This window comes from Stegodyphus dumicola, chromosome 2, assembly GCF_044657685.1.
Source record: "Stegodyphus dumicola isolate Sdum_Otavi_A_Nest chromosome 2, ASM4465768v1".
Classification (NCBI taxonomy): domain Eukaryota; kingdom Metazoa; phylum Arthropoda; class Arachnida; order Araneae; family Eresidae; genus Stegodyphus; species Stegodyphus dumicola.
In genome coordinates this window covers 151908893-151931848 of record NC_140769.1, presented here as the reverse complement: position 1 = coordinate 151931848, position 22956 = coordinate 151908893, and positions in this window count along the sequence as shown.

Genomic DNA, 22956 nt, shown 5'->3' with positions numbered 1-22956 from the left:
TATTGACTAACTTAATTAGGATTATTTGATTTCTACAAAGTAAACTAAAGCTACCTGTCTAAGGTAAGGATACCTTTTTAAGAAAATCTTAAGAAAAACTGGAATATATCTGCTTATACATCAAGAAAACCTCATACAACCAGTGCAATTCATTGTCAGAAATAGTACTAGGGCGAAATATCAAAATTTCATGATTTTAGCCACTCATCTGCTAATTGGCTACAATTACTAGGTAATAAATTATAAAAATCCTGCAAACTTATTGGTAAGTACAATGAAAATGATCTTGAAGCCAGTGCATATATGTTATTAGAAATGTCTTACTAACAACATTAATAGCATAAATGGTTCTAAAAATTATACAGGGTGTCCCATGTAAACTGTCCAAACTCTGCACAGCGAGATTCTTGGAATACATAAAAGATGCTCAAAGAACTGTACCTATACAACCCGTAGTTTTTGAGATAAAGTTGTCATCAAAAAGTATGACATCATATCCACTGCAAGAAAATAAAATTTATTAGAAACATGAACATTGGTATTCTTATATATTTACACAGGTGATGTTCAAAATACATATCAAGGTATGAATGCATGCATCATGGTATGGCATTATACCATTCCTTGAAGTATATTTGAAAGGCTGCATCTAGTAACTACCAGTAATCTTTGCAAGGTGATAATGTATTCTGTTCATGAATATTGCAATATGTATTTAATCTCCGTTGAATGTAATGGCCTACAAACTTTTGGTAATGTAATGCCTTACAAACTGCTAGGGAATATGTCAGTTGCTATCCATCATGCTGCTCTTCCGATGCCGGACTACACTGAAAATACCTTGTGGATGGATGAAGCATGTTTCACAGGTGGCACGGTGTTAAATAGTTACTACAGATAGATGTGGCCAACCCTCATCCAGTCTGTCCACAGAGACATCAGGCTGCTGCTGGTCTGTAAATGTATAGGCCAGCATACTAAACATTGCATGATTGGACCATATCTGCTGCCTGAACAGGTCAAAGGATACTTGATATATCTCTGTGATGTAAATCAATTTCCTAGATGACATACTCTTTTTGACATTGCATGGCCTATGGTTCCAACATGATGAAGCTCAGGCCACTTTTAGAACTTTTGTATGTGATTGGCTGAATATTGAATATATAAGCTGCTAGATTGGGCATGGGGATCTGGTTTTATGAACACCATGATCGCCAGATCTGACATCTTTGGATTTATTCCCCCTTTTTATATATATATATATATATCTTTGTATGTAAACATGTTGCAATATGCAAATACCGATGTTTATGTTTCCAATAAAGTTTTATTTTCCTTGTATTGGATATGATGTCATACTTTACTTTCACATTTCTCTCAAAATTTATGGGTCATACAGATAGAGTTATTTGAGCATTTTTTATGTATTCCAAGTAAGGAATCTTGACTTTGCAGAGTTTAGGCGGTTTTGATTAGACACCCTGTACAGATTTATATTGATCAGATGCATTATAAAATATAAAATGATAAAGGAAAGTAAGCATATTGCTTTTAAATCTCTCAGTTTATTACGAACATTACTCTGTTGCAGTATGAAAGACATTCCACAAACAGGCAAAAGTTTTATGAACTGGCAATTTGCCAATCTGTGTGATTGATTATTGCTGTAGTAATATAATGTAACATGATGTGAAAAATGGAAAGACTAGATTACAGATGTTTTTAACTTGAAAAAAAAATAGCTATGACAAAATTTTTAGATGGCTTTTTCTAAAACATTTTGGCATTCAGATTTGATGTCCCATTTTTAATGTTGTCAGGTACATCTATGAAGTGACTCTCACAGCAATATTAAAATAAAAATTTTGAAGTTTATTTCAACAAGATATACATCTTTCATATCAACATTTTTGCAATGCAGATTTAATAAAATTTCGATTTCATAACATAATTAACTTGAAAAAAATTACATTTTGCATCTTATGATATAGTTGCTATGGTACTTCCAATTTAAACTTCTTGTCATAAGGAAGGCATTTTTCATGCTCCAGCGGACAAAACTATTACCATTGAACTTCTTTTAAAGTTGCCTGCGGGAAGCAAAACAGCATTCAGGTTCCTGCTGGAAAGAAAAGTTCATATTTCTATTAAAATTAGTTAGTATAGCAATTAAATAATTAAAAATATTTAAATTTTATGAAGTTATATAAAGGGATGCATCACTGAATATTTTCAAGTGATAGCAGAGTTACGAAACAAAAGAAATAATCAATGATATAATGATTGAGAATTTATGCAATTACCTCCAGCTTATAAAGCTGAAATTTTCTCATTTTACATATCGATTTATTTTTCCTAAAAATCTGTTAAGTATGTGAAATGTAGAAATATGGGAATATTGTTTTGCTTTAAATAAATATGGAAATTTTACCAGAAATAAGAGCAAAACAGATATGCAAATGAATATCATCCTTCACCCCCCCATATGTTAATTTGCAATATTTGCATATTTCTAAAAGTTTTAAGCATTTTCCCCCTAAAAATATGATATGCTTTAGGTGCCAATAAATAACGTAGAGATTTTACATTTTAAAAAGTCACCTAATTTAATAACTTATGCTTGATCTACAGAAAAAGTGAAAACATAAACTTTTGAGAAATAAAATTCCTCCCAGATGTTTTTATTAACAGGTAACATTCTACAGTAAGACACTGCTCAATGTGGGAGATACATTCCAATAATGTCCAACACTAAATGGACAGATTTTCACCAGCTGTAGCTCGCAATAATTCTTCAATATCCTGTGCATTTATATTATCTAACCCTCATTCGTTAGCCAGCTGGACAATTTCATCGACAATGAATTCTGCTTTGTCAATATCCTTGCTGAGCTCCAGACATAAATTTTTCCATACTTTTCTCAAACATTATTTCTCAGTCACCTCATTCCAGGGGCCACCAGCGGCCGAGCAGTAAAATTGTTGAACACTGGTAGTTCCTACTATACAATTTGAGTATAAAAGGCAGTTTCATTTTTCTTCGCTTAATGTTTCCCACAATGCAGGAACAGGATCATCATAAGTAACCCTCAACATGTTATTAGCTTCCTCTTCATGTAAATGTTTTCTTTTCTGATGTTCTTCTGATCGTAGCTATAGCATGCCTTGTTGTTTCTGCTGCTCCTGTTGTTATGTTCATGTACTTTCTTTTTCTTTCTCAGTTGATTGTAAGACATTATTTATCCCAGTTTGCGTTGCTGATTGTTAGCATAAATTTAGGTATTTTGCATAATGAAACTCGAAAGGCATGCGAAACAAACGTGTGCCAAGGTATATATTGGCGAGAGAAAGTAAAGCTCGTGTGCAATGCAGTATATTTGATTTTCACCCTAGCTACTTGTACCTGGCCAAAGGTCTAATCCACTAGTACTTTCTTCTCTTTCAGGTACGATGGCAAAGTATGTTCCTGTTTATTTTTCTTATTGCATAATATAGGTAAGCCTGATGATATTTAGGACTGATGATGGTTCTATGTAAGTTATTCTTTTGAATGCTTCAATTTTAATGTCCTTGAACATTATTACTTTTTGTTATGCTTAAGTTAAGCAAAATTATCCTATTTTATTAAATAAAGATTTCGTAGTTAATCTTTTGACTTATGATTCTTTAATTCTGTGCTTGAGGAAACGTACTCATTACGCCTTCAGTGCTAATGCACGACCAACAAAAGATTATGAGACTGAGAAATTGAAATTTTGTAATGTTGTAAGATTCCAGGGGCATAAAGTGTTAAAAAAACTCTTTGTTGAAAAAAAAAACTAGTTACAAAGTTTATAAGAATAACTGTAACAAGTAATAATGTCTATTCTAAAAGAATCAATTTGTATAGAAAAATTAACAGATGAAAATTATTCAGTGTGGAAATTTAAAATAAAACAACTTCTAATAAAAGAAGGTTTAGATGATGTTGCATTCGAAGAAAAACCGGAAACTGATACTGATATTTGGTTAAAGAATGATCGTAAAGTTAAAGCTTTAATGTGTCTAAACATTTCGGATTCGCAAATTATCCATGTTTAACATAGTAAATCTGCAAAAGAAGTTTAGCAGAAGTTAAAATGTGTCCATGAACGTGTAAATTTAACAAATAAGTTATTTCTTCTTAGAAAACTATATTCCATTAGATATAATGAAAATTCTAAAATGCAGGAACATATCAAAGGAGTACTAGAGTTGGCTGAAAAGCTGTGTAGTATAGGTGAAGAAATTAAAGAAAATAACTTAATAGCAATACTACTATGTTCTTTACCAAATTCATACAACTCCTTAATAACTGCAATAGAAAGTAAATTGGAAGCTGAATTGTCGCTAGAATATGTTAAAAGCAAACTAATAGATGAGTATTGTAGACGTGTGGAAACTAAGAAAGTTCAAAAGTACGATTCAGTTGCTTTAAAAAGTAAAAGCGAAAATAAACCAAAGTATGTTACACAATTTTGTACTTATTGTAAGAGAAATAACCATACGATAAATGACTGTTTTCATTCAAAACGCAACGCTAGAACTTCCCCGAAAACAGATGTAAATAATAGTAAAGTAAGAAATTATTCTCAAAATTATAAAAGTAATGCATGCCAAATAGCAAATACACAAAGTGTAGAAAACATAACAAAACTTAAAGAAAATAAGTATTTTAAAAGTATTGAAACTGAAAATTCGCAGATTTAGTTTAACCAAGTTCTAAAAGTGGAAAATAAACATGAAAACACGCAAACGCAAGAATGGGTTATCGACTCGGGAGCTTCAACTCATATGACGAGTGATAAGAATTTTTTCTCTCAGTTAAATGACTCTAATAAACAAATAGTAACTGTAGCCAATGGTGCTAAATTAAATTCTTATGGTTTTGGTGAAGGCTATTTTAAAGTTCAAAACTTAAAGGGTTAGGTTACACAAATAAAATTGGAAAATGTATTGTATGTACCAGGTTTAGATAGTAATTTACTTTCTGTTCAATCTGTTACCAATAAAGGTTGCATTGTTACATTTGATAGTAATAAATGTTACATAAAGCGTAACAATATACTCGTAGCCGACGGCAACGCTCAGCAAGGTTTATATAAATTGATCGTAAACCCAATTGATGAGAAAGCATACTTAGCTAATAATGTTTCATGTTCAAATACGAACTGTATACTAAAATGGCATCAAAGATTAGGCCACAGAAATATAGATGCCATAAAAACAGAGAAAAATGATTTGGCAGACGGCATTAAACTTGGCAAATGCACTCATAGTGTGGAATGTTCTACTTGTGTAAAAGCGAAACTAACTGAAACACCTTATCCCAAAACTAGTTTTAGATCTAAAAATCCACTGGATTTAGTGCACACAGATGTGTGTGGGCCAATTGAAGTCAACAGCTTAGGAGGGAAAAGATATTTCGTAACTTTCAGTGATGACTATTCGCGTTATACTCAAATTTATTTTATTACTTCAAAAGATGAAGCATTCGACAAACTTAAACAGTATGTTGCATCGACAACAAATAAATTTAGAAAGAAAATAAAGGTTCTCAGATCCGACAACGGTACAGAATACTGTAACGAAAGTACTGAAAATTATTTAAAGAAACTCGGCATTTTTCACCAAACTTCGGTTCCTTATTGTCCGGCACAGAACGGCGTGGCAGAAAGGAAAAATCGCTCTTTAATAGAAATGACAAAAGCTATGCTAATAAACACTAAATTACCGAAAGGATTCTGGGCTGAAGCAGCAGCTACTGCTGCATATCTTCAAAATAGGTTACCAACTAAAGCCACAGATAGAACACCATATGAATTGTGGAATGGTAGAAAACCAAACTTAAGTCACTTACGAGTATTTGGCTGTACAGCATTTTATTATGTGAACAAACAAAAACGGCGTAAATTCGACAACAGAGCCGAAGAAGGAATATTCGTAGGATACGATTTACGAAGTAAGGGATACAGGATTTATGTAGGTGGAAGAAAAATAATAGTAAGTAGAACTGTTAAATTTTCAGAAAACGCATCTTTACCTGACAAACTTGCACAAAATAATGCTGAAGATTTAGAATTAATTCACTTCAATAACTCGCAAGAAGATGAAGAAAATAATGAAGAAACATCTCTTGGCGATGATTTTACAGAAGATTCAAAAAGTTCCGAAGAGTTAATTAAATGTGAAGAAAATGTAGAAAGAAGGGTTTCTAGCAGATCAACCAAAGGGGTCCCACCGGAAAGATTCTCTTATAAAGCAGAAGACGAAGAATCAATCTTACTTAAAAGTAAAGATCCAGAAAGCTTTGAAGAAATTCTAAACTTACCAAAACGTGAACAAGAAGCTTGGATCAAGGCTATGCAAGAAGAAATACATTCTCTAAAAGAAATGAAACCTATAAACTTACAGAATTACCACCAGGAAAACATGCAGTAGGCAGCAAATGGGTGTTTAAGACAAAATATGATGAAACTGGTAAAAATATAAAATACAAAGCACGCTTAGTAGCCAAAGGATTTGCTCAAAAATACGGCAGTGATTATGATGAAACTTTTTCACCAGTAGTGAAACACACTACGATAAGAGTTTTCTTAGCATGGGCAGCGTATAATAATGCCAAGGTACATCAACTAGATGTTAAAACAGCCTTTTTGTATGGCAACTTAAATGAAGAAATATATATGGAACAACCAGAAGGATTCGTGGTTCCGGAAGAAAGACATAAAGTTTGTAAATTACAGAAGTCGATTTATGGTCTCAAACAAGCAGCTAAGTGCTGGAATGCAGAAATTGAAAATACACTGAAGAATCTGGGGTTCAGTCAAAGCAAAGCAGATCCGTGTCTTTTCACAAAAGTGGTTCGTGATAAAAGAATTAATTTAATAGTGTATGTTGATGACATCCTAATAAGTTCTACAGAAGAAGGACTAATTCTTCAAACAATTAATGATTTAAAGAAACGTTACCAAATAACGCATCTTGGTGAAGCTAAATATTTCTTAGGCATGGAAATAAATTGCAAGGAAGATGAAAGTTATCTCTTATCACAGAAAAATAAAATAAATCAACTTGTCAAGCAATTTCAACTTGAAGAAGCGAAACACGCTAGCACACCAATGGAAACGAACTATTATAACCTAAACAAGGAAGAAAATCACCTAACTTCAAATGATAAATTTCGCCAAGCTATTGGAAGTCTTTTGTATATATTGTCTATCACAAGACCAGATATCACAGCTTCAACTCACATACTCAGCAGAAGGTGTAATAATCCACGTCAAAAGGACTGGAATGCTGTTAAAAGAATCATTAGATACTTAAACACGACAAAGAACTTATCCTTACAAATTTCGTCGAGTGAAGAACCTAATATTACAGTTTATTCAGATGCCGATTGGGGACAAAATATTGAAGATAGAAAATCTACATCAGTTATTTGTTAGGTGTTATTTTATTAGGAAGGAACTGTATTTCATGGCTTTCAAGAAAACAAACTTGTGTTTCTTTATCCTCAGCAGAAGCTGAATATGTTGCACTATCGCAAGCTACGCAAGCAACTATTATGGCTATTAAAATTAACAGAAGATTTCAATCTACCCCAAACTCTACCGATAAAGGTATTTGAAGATAATCAGTCTACTTTAAAACTTGTAGAATCTGAAAAATTCAGTTCACGCACTAAACATATTGATACAAAAGTTCATCATATACGCGACTTGAATAACAAAGGAATAGTAAAACTTGCTTATCTTTCAACAGAGGAAATGGTTGCTGATATTATGACTAAACCAATTCCTAAAGCTAAATTTCAGTTTTGCCGGAATGAATTACAATTGGTATGAGTTTCATTAGCAAAACAGAGGCAATGTTAGCATAAATTTAGGTATTTTGCATAATGAAACTCGAAAGGCATACGAAACGAACGTGTGCCAAGGTATATATTGGCGAGAGAAAGTAAAGCTCGTGTGCAATGCAGTATATTTGATTTTCACCCTAGCTACTTGTACCTGGCCAAAGGTCTAATCCACTAGTACTTTCTTCTCTTTCAGGTACGATGGCAAAGTATGTTCCTGTTTATTTTTCTTATTGCATAATATAGGTAAGCCTGATGATATTTAGGACTGATGATGGTTCTATGTAAGTTATTCTTTTGAATGCTTCAATTTTAATGTCCTTGAACATTATTACTTTTTGTTATGCTTAAGTTAAGCAAAATTATCCTATTTTATTAAATAAAGATTTCGTAGTTAATTTTTTGACTTATGATTCTTTAATTCTGTGCTTGAGGAAACGTATTCATTACGCCTTCAGTGCTAATGCACAACCAACACTGATGCTTCATAATTTTCATAGAAAGTGCCCCCCTCCCCCATTTTAAAGAAATTTGTTCATGTAGATATTTTTTTTTTTTAAATCAAAAAAGCTTTCTGCCTTGCTTCTTTCTCTTCCTTTAATTTATGATTGGTTTGACCAAATAATTTTCTCCAGTTGTATCCTGATTAGCCTTGTCTTCACAATATAATTAAAAATTATTGCGAAGAAGTAAAGATTACCTTAGTTACATTACATATTAAAAATGTAATATACTATAGCAGCGGATCACACTAAGATAAGAATTTCATGTGCGTTTTCCCCCATAAATCACAGTCTCTGAACTGTTAGGACGTGTGAGAAGACATGCTTTGGCATCGCAGAAGCAATAACTTGTTCAGTAATGCCACCACTTGACATTACAAGACTCATAATTTCACAACCAATATCACAGGATTTTAGCAATCCGAACTGGGTCAGGTTAGGTTAGGTTATTTAATTACGGCAAAGCCTCAATGGCTATCTGCCTAAGGGGAGGGACGCCTTCGTGGTGGACTTTCTAAGGGAAACTGGCTCGTATATACGTTACACATGGGGAAAACCATGAAAACACCCATGCAGCCAGCCCCTTTGCGGGATTCGAACCTCGGATTGAACTACCAATGTTCAGCGACTTTACCGCTCGGCCGAACTGGGTCAGTCATCAATGAGCAATAGGAAGGTTGGTTAGTTAGTCTCTCATTGCTCATTGTATTGTTTCAATTATAACGAATCAGAAGATGTAAAATACAATCGAAAAATTAAGAAAGTGAGACGAATTCAGTCTGCAGATTATTTCAGGCAAAACAAGAAGTCAGAATACTCTTAAACTCTCATATGGAAAGACTCTTGCTGCCAGCAAGATTCTCACATAATGAGGAAAGTACTTAAATAATTGTTTCTATGGCTTCAATATTAATTGTCAATGTGATTATGTATTGCTAATAAAGCTTCTCATAGGATTATAATAAATGTGTTTTAGTTTTGCATGCAGTAATAAGTAAAACCCAACCTAACCAAAGTGCAAAGCAGTCAGTTACCAATCTTTACAATATGTTGCCCTGTCAGTGCAGTTCACTGTCATCACCCCACTATTAAAACATTAAGTAATATACCAAAACTGAGAAATAAAAAACTAGAAGAATAAGTTAAATCCAAATCTCGGTAAAGAAAAGTCTGTGCTACAATATCAGTTTTTACAGTAAGATAAGATAACATCTCAGGTTCGATTCTCGTCATGGACGCAGAAAGCGACGGTCGTAAGAGCTCAGAGCTCCTGAACGACAACGGAAACACGAATACGGCGCCGCCAGCTGGCATATCTTCTACTGCTTCTCCACCACTACTGATTCAAACTGATATGGACACTACTGCTCCTCCACCTGCTTCTCCTTCAGCCATGGAATTATCGAAAAGTGCCATACAAATCTATGCACTCAAAAATCGTCACACGGATTTGCTATTTGACATCCAGAGACTGCAGCGTTCTGATAATCTCTCCAAGGACCTGATGATTAAACAGATGACCGATGAGGGTGAGAAAATTTTATTTTCACTTCACACATTATGTACAAACCTAGGAGTTAACCTCTTTACCCTCCCAGCCACAGAAGACGAATTCTTTAAAGAATGTCAGTCTAAATCTTCAAAACCCAATGTTTCGGCACCCATCACTCAAAATTCTCCCAAAACCACCCCTACTGAAAACCTTAAAACCTCACTAGAAACTCCAAAATCTGAAAATAAGAAAAGAACTCGCCCTACTGATGCTGAAGGGTTTGTCAAACCACCCAAACACTTAAAAGCTAAAAAATCCCAATCCAAACACATCTCAACTGAAAATAATAATAACATAGCTACTCCAAATTCTTTCAATATTATTCAAACAAGCACTGAAACTACAGAAACTTCTACTCAGCAGCCGGCTGATGACACTCAAACACCAAAAGTACAGGCACCACCACCGATCTTCATCAAACCTTGTGCCGATTGGTAATTTCTTTTGAACCAACTAAAACGTCACGCACCGACAGTCCAATCAAAACAAGACATAGACTTTCTTAAATTAAACACTTTAAATGAAAATGATTATAGGACTGTTGTAAGATTTCTAACAGACAACAACATTGAATTTAAATCTCACACCTTAAAAATCTGACAGACCACTTAAAATAGTTATTAGGGGATTCCCTCAAACACACCACTCAGTGTTGTGCAGACTGCGGTGGAAGTGCTCGGTTTTAAGATTCATAAAATTTCACAACTCAAGAGATGGAAAACCAAGATGCCAATGCCCTTATTCTACCTACAGATTTACAATAGCCTGAAAGCAAATGAAATATATAACATCACGGAACTACTAGGAACCGAAGTTGCCATGGAGCATTTCAAAGGTCAGAAAGGCCCTTCACAGTGCTGGCGCTGTCAAGGGTTCTTTCACTCATCCGAAGTATGTACACTCTCAAGACGATGTGTGAAATGTGCTGGTCCACACCAAGCCAAAGACTGTCCGAAACCATTTGAAGAACCTAATAAATGTGCCAACTGCTCCGGAAATCATGCGGCTAACTGGCGTTCCTGCCCAAGATTCCCCGGCTCAAAGAACAGACCTACTCCAAAACCGAGCACCAAACCCAGCCTGACCGCTGAAAAAACAAACGCAAACAAAATTAATCTTCAAAATAACACCCAATTTCCAACACTGTCGGCTGCTCCCACACCCAGTGCAAATAATATTCGCCCTGGAGTTTCTTTCTCCGCTGCCCTTACGGGTATGCAACAGACTGCACCCCAAATTATTCCAAATTTATCGGTCCCCTTAGGAGCTAACTCGAATCTAAATTGCACTGAAATCCTTTTGGCTATTATCCAAATTTCAAACCAGCCTGGTATTGACCAGAGCAGACTTCTTTTGGCATTCAAAAACGCCTTACCGCAGCTCAGAGTGGCTCCATCTGGTGCTGACGTGGCATACTACATCTTTGAGAGTTATATCACTCTCCAATTCTCTGATATCCCCAGTCAGTAAAATTCAATACTTTGAAAGGATTGAAAAACTTAAAACTATGCACCTTCATTCATTGATTTGGCACTCTTTCGAAATATCCCTTTTGGATACAAAGTGACTGTTGAAAATTGTTTATCTTCAGATCACAACCCCGTGATCATCGACCTTAGCTGTACTATTTTTAATCAAAATTTTCCGGCACTCGTCTCTACAAACTGGGACAATTTTCGTTTCAAACTTAAAAGTAAAAATTTGCCCTCCGTTGAAATTAAATCCAGCCATGATATAGACACGGCAGTTGATCAGTTAACGACCATCTTAACAGATACTTATAAGGAAGTATCAAAACCAACCCTTAGACCCAATTTTCGAAAATTACCACAAGAAATTAAACTCAAAATTAAAGAAAAGAATAAAGTACGGAGACTTTGGCAAAGAAATAGGAATCCTGACTTAAAAATTCAACTCTGTACTCTCCAAAATGAGATCAAGGCATCATGTGACCATTTCTTCCAGTCACAATACACAAATTACATTCAGTCCTTAACGACCAATGATAACAGTCTTTGGCGTGCATCTGCCCGCCTACGCAAACACGAATCTCACATTCCGTCCTTAGCTACGGACGCAGTGGTGGCTTACACAGACGCTGAGAAATCCTAACTAATTGCGGATTCTCTTCAAACACAATTTACACCACATAATGAAGGAATTTTTGCGAACAACGCAAATTCTTTCCCACAAGATGTTGAACACTTCCTTTCCTCTCCATTTGCGAGAGATGTACAATACACTACCATGAGCGAGGTAAATGAATACATTACCAAGCTCAAACCCAGAAAAGCCCCTATGGTATGGACTCTATTTCTAATCGTATGATTAAAAATTTACCCACCAGTTATCTATTTTTCTTAGTAATGCTAATAAATTTTATGATACAGCATTGCTATTTTCCTCAAAGCTGGAAACAAGTACTCATTGTGCCTATTCTAAAACCAGGCCAAAGCCTTTCAAATCCTCAAAATTATAGACCTATCAGCCTCCTATCTTCGTTATCAAAGATATACGAATTTGTGTTACTTAAAAGCCTGAATGATTTTCTCCAAAATCACAACGTTCTAATTGATGAACAATTTGGATTTCGAGTAAAACACTGCACTACGCACCAGCTGCTGAGGACAGTGGAGTTCATTCACGAAGGGTTTCGTAACAAAATGCTTACTGGCGCTTTATTTCTTGACATAGCCAAAGCATTTGATAGGACTTGGCATATAGGAATCATTATCAAGCTCATACGACTTGACATTTCGGCCCATTTAATTCATATAATTAACTCGTACCTCAGTAATAGATCTTTTTCTGTACGAGTTAATTCTTTCATTTCGGCACCCCGTCCTATACTCAGCGGCGTCCCCCAAGGGTCACTTTTAGGCCCAATTTTGTCAACATTTTCATAAATGACATACAAAAATCACCTAGTATCACTCTTGCACTTTATGCGGATGATACGGCCATCCTAGCTCAAAACAGACACCTTGAAAACTTGATTCACATCATTCAGAGATATCTCTCCAGCCTTGAGCACTGGCTCATCACTTGGAAAATTAAAATTAATGTTGCAAAATGTGCTGCTATGATCTTCAAACGTAGCCCCCTCCCATACCCTTCCATTAATTTAAAGTTTTTCGATGACTATGTTCCCTTGTCAAATTCTTACAAGTACCTAGGAGTTGTACTTGATTCAAAATTACGCTGGCACCTTCACATTGAAAATGTTCTCAATAAAGCAAAAGGTGCTAGAGCCCAACTTTATCCTTTATTAGCTCAAAAGAGCCATCTGTCAATTAAAAATAAAATCCTTCTCTATACATCAATAATAAGACCTGTCTTTATGTATGCATGTACAATCTGGGGTACTGCTGCAAAAACTCATGTGAAGAAACTTCAATCTTTTCAAAGTAAGACCTTACGTATGGCCCTTAATGCAGCCTGGTACGTCCGTACAGATGTGATTCATTCGGACCTTAACATTAAACCTGTTGATTATCTTATCAAAAAACTTAGTCAAAATTTATTCCTTAAAATTGAACAGATTGATAACCGAGCACTTCAACAGATGCCAGCATATTATCCTTCTATTCGCAGCTCACAGAAGAGACCGAGAGCCGTGATTGGCCGAGAGTTCGGCATCTATCCACCATCTAAAACGGCCCTCTCAACTTCATTTCCAGCTCCCGCGCCATGAAGGATGGACGTCTTTTCAACGAGCTGCCATTTAATTGCTTATTCCACCATCAGCACCTGCCAACAAGGTCTTCAAGCAAAGTTATCAATCTGTTCGCTTAGAATCACATCTCCCGCAGATTTTAAATCTGCCTAAGAATATTTTCACCGTGTTCCCTTTTATTATTTGCACTATCCAACACAAGCCACATGCCAATGAGCCTATTAATCGTAAACTCTTTCCTATCCGCTTTTTGCTTTAGTGTTTGTATTGTGTAAAAAAAATTATAAAAACCAAAAAAAGTATAAAATATAAAAGTACAAAAAAAATTATAAAAACCTAAAAGCTTATAAAAAAATTATGATGTTTAAGTTTTTAATTTCTTATTCCTATCCCTAAACTTTCTCGAGCCTGTGGCTCCCTCTATTGAGCATCAAGTAAATTGCTTATGCAAAATTTTTCCTAGTTCTGCTCACTTTTAGTAATTCTGATGTGGAGGTACTTGGTTTTGAACCATAGGCACTCCGAAACTTGCAAATCATTGGCATTGGCATCTCAGATTCTGATTTGGTGGGTAAATCTGCCAAATGCCATTCTTGAGTGAATGTAGGAAAAGAGAAGGATGTTAAAGCATTACTGAAATGGTTCACCATTCAAAGATGCCATAATCTACCAATATCAGGATAAATAGTTCAAACAAAGGCCAATGAATTTGTCATGCAATTTGGGAAGAAGTTTTTTCTTTTTTTTTTCCCTGCTAACTGGAGAAGTTTAGAAAGAGGAACACCTTTTTGAGGAGACATTGTCAGAGAAACAGGCAGCATTTCAAAGTTAGATGTTGAGAAACAGAAAAGAAATAGTTGGAATGGTATCTCTCACTAGTACGAAGAAAAAGACACTTTTAATGTTGATGAAGCTGGGCTGTTATACAAAATGATGCCAAACAAAATGTCTAAATTAAAGACCAAGGATGGAAAATTATCAAAAGTGTGAATCACATTTCTTTTGTGCACTAATCAGTGATCACAGTTCTTTTGTGCAGTGAGTATCATAGACTTTTGGTGATTGGAAAATCTCAAAAGCCAAGATGCTTAAAAAATGTGAAAACTCTTCAAGTTTCCTATTACTAATGGTACGGTACAGATGACAGCAAAACTGTCTGAAGAAGAGTTTTGAAAGAGGGACGAAAAACATTTGGTCAAAAAAGCAAAATATTCTAGTTAATTAATAATTGCATTGTACACAAATAATGGAAAACAGAATGAATTACCATTATTTTCTTGCCCTTAAATGCAACTTCAAAGCTGCAACATATTTACCAAGGCATGAAGAGGTTTAAAGTGTCAATATCTACGCTTAAAGTGTCATTACAGGAAGCTGCCCATTTTAAACAGTTTAAGAAATTTGACAACTATGGCAATTATAAAATTTTAATTTTTGAGACTAGCACTAGAAAAGTATTCGAAAAATGTAAATGATTCAACCCTCCAAACTGTTTTTCGTACACTGGTCTAGTAAATGGTATTCAAGAGGAATATAAGAGAATTTGCCAATCGCCAAAAGGCTAGGGAAAAATTGTATTTCAATATTTTCAGAATGTGACAGAATTTTTTAAATTATGCCATGATAATATTCTAACATGTGAAGATATTGTGACCGAAATTAAAATGAGAGATACTGATGTTAAAAATGATACTTCTAATGTTGATGAAAATGTAGAGGAAACACAAAAAAAAAAAAAAAAAATGGAAAGTGAATTCCTTACTGCAGTAGATGCCAATACTGTGATGTGCGTTATTAGTAATTTTTTATTCACCCAAACTGCAAAACTGAAAGTGAATGAATTTTTTCAGTTTTTGGACAAAAATATGAATAAAATGTTTTTGCAATTTTCATCAAGCCAGCAGAAATTTTTTATTTATTTAACAATTTGTTTTAATTAATTTTTAATATTGTTATAGACAAAATAATTATTTATAGTGATAAATGGAGTTCAAGGGAGGATCACAACATGACATTTATGCTAAGTAATTTGTTTAACATTATTAACACAGAGTGAAACTGAAAATGAACAACCAACAAATTCAATAACTATGAGTAATAATAACTATTTTTAAACTTAATGTAGTTTTTTAAAACTAGATTTATTATTCACTTCTTTTGATAAATATAATAATGTTAATATCTCCCCTTTTTGTGATTCAACACTTAATTTTTATATGTTTTTGTGAGAATTTTTTTTATTAGATCAGATATAGTGCATCAAAATTCCAGTACCTTTAAGTTTGATACAGTGGAGTTCAACTGTATCGTGAAAAAAGAAGTATTAAGATGTAGACGTTTCTAAAGTCAAAATACAGTAAACATCTAAATATTTTATAACATAAATTTGTCAAGTACACAAAATGTACATACACTCATTAGTGAATGAAAATTTTCTAATAAATATAAAATATTATTAAATGTACAGTAACTTAATTTTGTAATATATAAAACTTAAGACTCATTTTTCTATCAACAATAATATTCACTTAATATCAATTATTTATGTATCATTTTATAATACACTTTTAACATTTATTTAACATAACATGCTATTTAGTATAGCCCTACATGCTATTTAGGTAGTGAACTTGTTTTGGTTTGAATAGATATTTTACCACTCAACAGCTAAAAAAAGTATGTTAAAAGTAGTAGATGCACACTGATTTAGAAAACGATAAGTGGCAGCAGTGTGAAATATAGCTCCTGATTTGTTTTGATGAGCTTGAATGCTGCTAATGAGATGATAAGAATCATTAGATTAGATTATTTTGTTTTTAATACTCCAATAAATTCGTACTAAAACCAAAGTGAGTATTTTTGAAGACAGAGTTGCCACTGAACCAATACATGTAGAATTTAGATCTAGCCAATTTTAAATACAGCAGTCACAGAGCTTTGAAGATAAGCCGCCCCATTATTGTTCAGCTGTGAAGAAAAAAAATTAAGCAAGATAGGGCTTTAAAGATTGTTTCAGAAAATACAGTGTGGAACTTTACCCCATGTGTTGCAGACGTTTTCAAAGTTGTTTCTAAAATTTAATGATGAATATAATGGTATTTGTATAAAAAGCTTTGTTTTATACCATATTTTGCTTGTTGTTATAAGCAAATAAAATAATAATCAATGTTGTTTAATAATCAACAAATTAAGAGAATGAATTTTATGAATTAAGACATAGTATATATAGGTAAGAGATAGTTTAAATGAAATTAGAAAAGCACTTAAAAAAAAAAAAAAAAAAAACTTTACGTGAGTTTATAATATATCATCCATGAAAACTTATGGACATCAAATTGATTGCAATAACAATTTATGCTCTTTATTGTTGAGGAGCAATAAAATATACTAAAATAATGGTAATGACAATAAAATGAAAATTAGTTAAGCATAAAGAATGATTACAAATCATGCTAAATTCAAAGAGAGATATTAAGTTTTTTCATAAAAAAATTTCTACTAAAATCAATATGCATATATTTTTTTTTGTTATAATCCATTGAAACTTCAACAGATACCAAAAATATATATTAAAGAAATGTAACAGCTTACCTGAAAACTTAAAGCCAAGGTGCAATTGTTTTGTCATTCCAAATGAACTGTCCTCTTGGCGATTCAACATTTGGTGGTAAAAGAGCACAATATGTTGAAGCTTCAGCACCTAATCAGCAATAAAAATAAACATTGTTTCATATGGTGATTCAGCATTAGGAGGAAAAAAAACTGTACTGTAATAACGTGAAAATTATCCTATACACAAAGATAATAAATTCTCAACTCATATTTTAATAAGTAACCAAAAAAAATCATCATTTTATTAGATAGGAAGATCAGTGGTTTCACATAATAGTCTACCTGTGGGAACGAAAAGTATAAGAATCAATATTCAAGATCAAGTTATACACATGTTTACATTCTCTCATGAGTGCTCTCGTGGTGCAAGTAGTAGCATATCCAATTAACTACTGGAAGATCTGTGGTAATAATCCTGGTAAGGGCATAGCCTATTTTTCACGTCTCCTACCCCATAAAACTTAGCAGCCTATAAAAGTTGTTATTCTGTGTTTCTGGTAAGCTATTTGAAAGAAGAGAGATTATATCATTCTCTATCAAAATACACTAAGCAGTGTCCATAAATGAAAATGACTGTCCTCAGAGGAAATTCTCTATGCCAACAAGCGTTTTTCATGTCCACCTAAGCAATTTTTTTTTATATCCACTTAAATAAGGTCCAAGACATATAATTCGCTAGGCTAATTGCTCAATCCTCAAGAATAGTAGGAGAGTGCAATGACTGAAATAATCATCCTTTCAATTATTTTGCGGCATCCTATTTGGTGACCTCCAAAACTAATCCTCTCACCAAACACTGCACAAGTCACAGGCTCAAATGCATCATTCACAAGAATATCAGAAGAACACAGAGATTGAAATGATCATTCCTAAGATATTCACAATCATATCAGATAGAACTTTTCTTCCTTTGGTTACTCTCCCCCAGCTAGAAGACCCAATTCCGGAGTTCCAGTGCATTCTTTCAAATCACCTGCTCTTTCGATGATTTTGTATACAAGTGGTTTGCCATAAAAAATGCATGCTTAATTCTTCCAAGATGGTGATGATGGAGATCTTTCAGAAATGACTTAACTGCTAGCTTTCCATAACATTTTTCTATCAAGAAGGCTAGCTACCAGAAGCAGAAAATACTCTCATTGGCAAAAAAAAATTCTGAATTCCTTCCTCATACTAGCCTTGAGAAAACTTCCGATCCATGACCTTTAAAATATCACAGACTGGAAGATAAAAATTACAATCATGCTTGATCATCTAGATGAATTTTCTCCTCCCCCCAATAGGAAAAAGTGTCATTAACAAAGCCTGTCATCTTGATCACCCACAGCAATAAGTCATCAAACATGTGAGAGACAAAATTCAACCCCTTTTACTTTCCATCTTTTAGTTGCTAGCTTCTTTTTCTGGTCACTAATGATTGAGAAAAATACCTTCACACATTCAGTAACAAAGTCTCCTGTGGCTTCTCCATTCTCAAAAGCACAAAAGGTGCAATTTAGTTTACAAACAGAATACCTCCTATCTCAAAACAACAAAAGGTGAAACAAAGAAATAATTACTGACCACTATAACAACCAACTTCGCTGCTCTCTCTACTCCCAAAACATTTTCAGAAAAACACTCCTTCCCTTTCCCTTATTCCAGTTATCAGAACTGAAAATAATACAGGGTTATTCAAAAAGAAAGAGCAGATTTCAAACATTTACTTCTTAAGACACAATAACACGCCGAATAAATTTTCATTCATTTCCTATCTTGTTCATTTGCGGTTTTGCAGCTGAAGATGATGGTTCGGTAAAACCATCGAAACTAGTCAATTTTGTAAATTAACGCTGATTTTTGTTGTTTGACTTCTGAATTTACTTCTTCCAAAGTACAAAAGATAGAAACATAATTCTAACGTTAATGGATAGCGAAAAGTTTACAATTATGGTATGCATTCAATATGAGCACTGTGTGTTACACGACAAATGTCAAAACGGTGGCTCATTTCTTGCCACACACGAATCAGCTGGTCTTTGGTTATTGAATTCACTGCTTCAATAATTCAATGTCGTAGATCTTCAAGAGTGTCAGGCATTAGGAGGGATAAAAACACGCTCTTTTACGTAACCCCAGAGATAAAAATCGCAAGGAATGATATCTGGAGACCAATCTGCTCTTTCTTTTTGAATAACCCTGTATAATAAAGCTATTAAACTGCCCTTGCAAATCTAGTTCAAACCATTTCAATTAAATGAAAACCTAAATATACAATTAATTTAAATTAACAACACAATATATATTCCTGATTGTATTGTGTAGCCACCATACTTTGTATAATAATTTTTAAAAAAAATCATTAAAAATTTTGTTGTTTATACATTGTTGCCTATGTGAAATGCAACTTGTAAAAGGACGAGATATTAAAACCAAATTTATTTCACAGATTACACATGGTATTAATGTTAATAGATTTGAAACACAGCCTTCTTTGAGGTGAGGAAGACAAGAAAATCAGTAATGAGTGTTGCCTCCACATTTGTCAGTAACCACTGCTACACGCCATAGCACTAAGTGAAACAGGCTAAAGATGTGTTGATGAGAAATAGCAGCTCATGCTATCTCCACGTATACTTTATCTAGTGTACCTGTAGGTGTGGCATGCCGGGTTAGATGTTCTCCAATCATTAACCAAGCATTTTGATATGCGACAGATCTGGAGAACGAGAGGGCTAGGGTAACAATGGAAAATGGTGGGCTAAGAAGAAAGCTTGAACACTGCATGCAATGGGTGGCCATGCATTATCCTGTTGAAATCCAGCTGAAGGTAAGGAAGGAGAACAGGCTGCAAAATCTCAGAGATACAGGCTGGTAAGTACTGATAAAGTAAGTACTGATCATAAAGGGGTGTGGGAGTAAAATCCAATTCCCCAACCATCACACCAGAAGCAGTACGACAATACATAATACAAAAGTGGAGCAGCCTCTCTTCACAGTATCTCCAAACTCTAATCCAACCATTGTGGTACTACAATTCGAAACACATCATGCTACTCCAGGTCCATCTCCACCATTCAGTATACCATTGCAAATACAAATACCTTGGTTTAAAGGTAAGCAAAGCAACAGATGCCTAGTAGACAGTAAATGACGTTGAATTGCTCATGCAGACATCAACTGTTGTGTTACAGACTGCATTCATTGTTGTAGTGCACTCCATCAGCGCCATGCACACAATATGTCTGTCTTCCCATGCAGAAGCGATATGAGAAAGTTGGAATTGCTTTTATTCATTAGTTGTTCTTTCTTGCATCCATCAATTCCATATTCACGTGACTGTTGCTTGGCTATATCTGAAATGATGACTGAGTTCCCAGAAGGATAATCTGTGTATGCAACAATTCTGCCTCAACTGAACTCAGAAACATGCTCAAATGATGCTCGTGATTTTTCATTGAGGCATACTCAAGCTTCACACATAAAAAAACTTAGAGAACAATTTAAACAATTCAAAATGGTATCTTATTTCCTTTTATATATATGGATTGTAAGGAGCGTTGCAGTCACCCATGATGTACGCATATGCTGAAATCTTAATCATTTGTATATTACTTCATGGTATACATATGATGCATTTTTTATGCTGTTTGGATACTTTCTTCATGGTGTTGCATTTTGAATAACCAGCAGTTTATTAATCACTACTAACCTCTTGTGAAAAGCAAATAAACTTTTTTGCTGACTACTTTTTGGGGAAATCAAAGGGTTAAAAGGTGACAGATATACACCATAATCTATAAATCTGATTTTCTTTTTTAAAGATGTCTGCAAAACCATTCTTCAGGCCTACCACTGTCTGCAACAACGGCTAGCCACCTAGCACTCTCTACAACAATAGCTTAAGTTATCAAAAGTAATACATATTTTCCTCAGAGTTTTAATAATTTGCTTAAATCCAATGCATACCTTGACTTTCACTTGAATTCTTTAATATCAGTAATCACAAATAATGTTACATCTACTAAACATATATGATTTGGGATTCATTGTACGATTTTTTTCTTTGAAGTAAAAGAAACCCTGTCACTTCCTTTCCAAAATAATAGTTGCATTCCTGTTACAATAACTGTGGAAAGAAGGTTCTTATTTTAAGACAGATGAAATGTAAAAATTAAAATAACACTTTTTATATTGTTATGAAACGTACAGGTGCGGTAAGATGGCTTTCCCGCAAAGCAGGTTTAGGGTTGCCATAAAATAGCAAGGGAAGACAGGGTTGCCACATTTGGTGATATAATAGTGGACGGATGGAGAACCTTCTGGAACGAATTCTTACCGGTTTAGTCCAGAATGTCCTCGAACACAAGCCGAAAGCTACATCAACCCTGCTGATCCGCAGTCAGTGTGAGTCTCGAGTTAGTCAGTCCCTGCGGAGTCGATCACGTTGACAGCCAGGCAGCGAGTGGGTCGTCGACTGCACAAAAGGAGTCTCTTAGTACAGTCAAAAGTCTTTAATCCGGATTCGTCGGGACTTCGGCGATTCCGGATTATAAACCATCACTTTAAATCTGGTAAGATGGCATGCAGAAATTATAAAATTAAAAAAATGAAACCGTAATTTATGAAATAAAGAGCAATTATGATCTAAAGGGTATCAAAATTTACAAAAAAAAGCTTAATATTTATTTGTTTACTTTATTAAACATTTCTTGCAACGGGCGCATGCGTAAAGCATACATTACGCATAGTCGAAATTAGAAAATTGCAACCAGAAAACTATTTGATGTGTATTCGTTATATTTATAATGACGAGGAATTTGATTTAAATCATATCAAAGATGGAGTACATCGAGATGAAATACTACATTTAGTAAGGAATTATAAGCCGAATAAAATAAAAACATGTGCCCTGAAGATAAGGATAGTGCTGACAGATCAACTTCCAGTTCATTGCGCACCACGACTTCACCCCCCCCCCCGCAGAGCAGCAGCGTGAAATTGATAAACAGATTTCGGAATGGTTAGAGAAACAAAGGATATGTCTTTATCCATTTTTTTGCAGCAATTCCCCTTTTGTTTGATGGACATCGAAACATGATTTTGCTTTGTAGAGCCTTTGGTAGCTCCATAATCGGAAATTCTTTTTGACATAATCGAAAGTTCAAACTCACTTTTATAAAATTGCTCTAACAGTCTGCAAAAAATAATAGGCTGGATCCAATTAGAAGATTAAGGAAACACGCAATCTGCAACATTAACTGAAATAGATCATTTTAGCTTAGCTTATACCGTCCGTTATACATTAAATGCGCATGCGTAAATATATTATGCACATGCGTAAAGGTATTATCCGCATGCGTCAACGCATGCGCAGAAATTTTGTAGCTTTGAGGTCCGGATTACAGATCATTCCGGATTATGAACGTCTGGATTAAAGACTTTTGACTGTATATCGCGGTTAGTGCACCGTCCACAGAGCGTGTTGAGCTCCGGGAACGACTGACCCGAAGAGTCCGGAGCTGTGCTCTGTGTGTGGTCTAGTGCATCGCGAGTTGCCCCTTGAAGAGTCTCGAGAGTACGTGGAGTTTTGAGAACGACCGAGCAGAGTCGGGAGCTGTACTCTGGTGGTTTGCAGTGAAGCTATCTTCAACGTTATTGCCTGACAGTGTGAAGGCTATGTCGCTGATTCTTCTAGAGTGTTTATTGTAGATCTTCGATGATTGTAAAAGTGACTTCAGAGCTGTCCTGATTA